The following is a 4,169-nucleotide window of genomic DNA, read 5'->3' as shown; positions in this document are numbered from 1 at the left end:
CACCTGTTCTGCTGGTTCAAGGTCAGATTATGATCATGCTGGAAAACACAAGAACATGTGACTAGATTGTTGGAAGAAGTTGCTCTTGGAGGGAGTTTGCCCCTTCTCTCTCTTCATGGCAATGCTTTAAGGCAGAAACTGGTGGAAGCCAACATTGATGGGAAACAGCCACACACATGGATCATGTTTGAACCACTCTGGATGACTCTTACCATTTCTTCCTTTGCACATTTCTCTCCATTCATGAACATCCCGCAGATTTTCAGTCACAGTGTTGTCTTCTTGCTGCCCGTCTCATCCACAAGTCCATTGACCAAAAAAAAATCATTGCCTCACTGTGTTGCTAATGTTGAACAAGCTCTGTACTTGTGGCAACACATTTCTGCAGTCAGAATCTCACCCCAGAGCAGGAGCCTAACTGGGTGCTTTCTGGACTCGGTTCTTTCTGCAGCTGAACATCACTTGTTGAAGTTCTTTGTGATGCAGAAAACTATTATTTTAGCTGCAATTCTCACAGAAGACACTTCCTGCATCTGAGGCTTTTTGATAAAAAGCAATGGTGTCTGCAAACAGGTAACCAATGGTAACATAAGACAATAATGGTAATGAATACTCCTGCCCTTCCTTTATAACAACAGGGCTATTGAAACAGTAATTTCAGCTGGGCTTTCACCTGTACTAATGATACCGAAGACTAATTTGTGCAAAAATACAGTGACAATTGCTTTCCTATGTAGTTATTTTTAAAGATAACAAATCTCTTTAATTCTGCACAGTAATCGAAAATTAATGTGAGCGGGCAGCGGATGTTTTTCTTCAGCAGGGAAAAAGAAGCAGGTCCGAACGGACTGGGAGATCGACGGAGCTAAAACCAGAAATCCTGGGAGAAAAGATGGAATCATCAAGGTTGGGCCCAACTGCAAACCACTTTTCAGATTTTTATCTGTAAAATAATTTAAAACAATGTTTCGTTCCAACTTAAAATTATGCATTACTTTGTGTTGATGTGGGGCAAAGTCCCAATGAAATACACTGAAGTTTGAGGCTGTAAAATGTCGGAACCTGGAAATGTTTAGTTGTTATTTAACAGTACCGTAAAACATGGTGAATATGAACTTGTATAAGTGAACTTTGCTCATGTTTAACCTCTTAAACAAACAGCAGTCCAGGAACTGCTGGACCAGGAACTACTGGACTGAAGTCTCAGTTTTTTGGGGTTTTTATTGTGCTTCTTAAATTCTCCATGATTTTCTGAATGTGTTTGAAAATGCGGCGCAACCCTAACGCATGATTGTTTTGACAATATGACATGAAAAAAATGAATCCGTCTCATCATCATCACCAACAGCGAACTAAACCGTATAATGTGAACCAAGCATTAACGTTTTCTTACTGTTTGAGGTGAAGCTCAATGATCAGACCAAACCTAGAAAAGGAGCACAGTGGCTGATCTTCTTTCGGGGGGAGAGGGTTCTTCCTCCTCCGGTGCGTCCATTCCTTCCAGCTCAATGGAGGCTTAATGTGAGTGTTGAAAAGTGGAAAATTTAATTAGGCTGCCAAAGGGGGTTTATGTCACTTGGCACGAGCTGTCTCCATCGCCTCCCCTCCTCCCCCCGTTATCACTCCCCCTCCTCGGCTCTCGCCCTTTGCTCTTCCTCGTCAGCTGCAGCAACCTTCTTGTTTGCACTTCTTCTTGTACTTTTAGCCGATCCTCCGGGACATGACCCACCAGGCCAAAGAGGCAGACGGAGGTCAACAGTTTAGTGCAGAACAGAGTGGGTGTGAACTGATGTGTGGATACACTGAAGCAGCAAGGTTGCTTCTCGTGACATAATTACTGCCAAACTGTCACCCATTTAGGCGTAGATTGGTCCTTAGATCTGGCGTTGAACCTTGAAGCTAAACTAAGACGTGACGACGTTCTTCAAGACGCTGTCACGTGGTTGCAGCAGACTGTGGAGAAGTTTCACAGGTACTCTCATGGTTTTGGATTATAAAGAAGCATTTTTGACTTAAATACCTTTTTTTGTGTCTATGTTTACATCAGGTGTGGCTGGATCAGCGTCCCAGGAGCAAATACCTGCTCTCAGGCCTGTTTTTGTCCCCACCCATAACGCATGCACACGCAAACACACACACCAACTTTTGTCCACACTACTACACACTTCTCTGTTCTGAACATTGTGTTAAATCCTTAACACAAACCTGCCTCCTTCAGAGACGCTAGTTGTCTGAGGATAGTGCTGCCACTTATCAGAAAGTACCCGTGCTTCATTATAATAGAGTATTTCAATCCATCTGCTGCATAAACACATGGATATACATGGATGCCAAAATGGAGGGGATGACGACTTGCTCTGCTGTTTTTAGTTATAGAAGAGCACAGGCTGCACCTGTAACAATCTGATGGAAATTCATTCTGATTTAAAGTTTTAATTAAAAGTAGCCATGTTCAAAAAAAAAAAAAAAATAGTTGGATTCAAACAGAATGTTCCCAGTTAAATAATGTTTCTTTATTACATGCAGTTAAAACCAGATACTTGCACCACATACCGAGGCACACGATCGTTTTTACAGTCTCACATTAAAATTAGACTAAAATCTTGAAGTTATTCTTTTTAAAACCAAAACTTAATTCAAACATTTTGCTATCCTTCCACTAGGTTCGCATAATGATTGACAAAATATTTCCTTTGCATGTCAACCAGTAAAACACTCACCGTTGGGACGGTGGACTTAGGCTTGCAAGCTTCTTTTATTCTTCAAATGTACCAATGGTCCATGTGGCCAAATTGTTCATCTTTACTGTAGTTTCATCGTGACACAGCTCTGAGTGTATTTGCAATCTGTGGCATTTTATTTTGCTTCACATGTAACGCTGTCTTCCTCTCTGGCTGACCTTGCAGCTCATATCTGTAGACTCATTTCACTGTGGTTAATGACGCTCTCCATCCAGTCGTCTGCTTTTCTTCTTGGGCAGAAATCGCTTGAGAAAGGATATGACAAATGGGGTAATTTGTAGGCAAACACACAAAAAAATATATTTGAAAGAAAAAAGCCAACCATTATCAGCTGCCTAAGAGGTCAGTGCAACCTCTTGCCCACGTTTCGTCTCCAAGGTAACCAAAGGTTGTACTCACAGATAGTCTCCCTACATTACTACATAAGGTTTAAAACTGGAAGTGGCGACAGATAGATCCTTTCCTTTGTCATTTAGATGGAAGGATGGTCAGAAGGCAGCACTCCAGTACGTCCAGCTGGAATCGGAGGTGTTGCTATGGAGATAGTCATAAGACGAGACGGCAGTCTCTCACTTGCGGCTTTATGTGCTGCATAGTTGCAACTGTAAATAATCCATCCTGTTATACAAGGGATAAACATTAGAGGGACGAAGTGGTGGTTGTTTCCTGCAGGTCAGCTCAAAGCTGTGCTCTGTAAACGGCTCAGCTGCCCACCCTCCACCTTCAGGGACTCTGCATTTCATGCATCTTTTTTTATTTATTTTTTTATGTTTTTGACTAACATGGCTGCCTTCCAGTCACCCTCTTTCTTAACAAACTGTCCATCAACCGCCATGCGCAATGGAGGTCATCTTTATCCTCTGAAGAAAATCTCCATTCTAGGAATTTCCTGAAGCTTGAGAACATGCAACACCATTCTTGGAATAGATGAAAACAAGGTTTTTGCATGATTGCCTGAATCCTATCTGCACTAACTCAGAAGGTAATGCTGGGAACTTTGTTTGGAATCATCCCATCGAAACATGTAAAGATCACCCTCAGAAGTAAACAAGAATATTTCCACTTCAAATGGTAAAGGAGAGAAGCAGAGGGCAGTGCTGGAAAATTAAATAATAATAATTAAAAAAAACTAAATGTAAAGTCTGATGATGAAATATTTCTTCTTGGTGACACAATCTATCCGCTGAGTAAAGAGCAATAGCCCTCCAATAACTGAACTTGCTAACGACTCATTTTCGGATACTCACTTTGTGCAAATCAGCGATTCGTCACGTGGCGGCATCACATTTTGTCAGTCTCAAACTAAAAAAAAAACAACTTTCCCTTAACTCGTCAGGAAACATCCTCATCCTTTCTGCACTCTCCCAACTTATGGGTATTTATTTTTCCAAGGGAGGAGGTGGCTGGGGAGGAGGAAGGGAAGCGGGG

Source organism: Poecilia mexicana, unplaced genomic scaffold (genome assembly GCF_051168715.1).
Source record: "Poecilia mexicana isolate PSO_F unplaced genomic scaffold, ASM5116871v1 scaffold_22, whole genome shotgun sequence".
Taxonomy (NCBI): Eukaryota; Metazoa; Chordata; class Actinopteri; order Cyprinodontiformes; family Poeciliidae; genus Poecilia; species Poecilia mexicana.
This window is presented reverse-complemented; position numbering follows the sequence as displayed.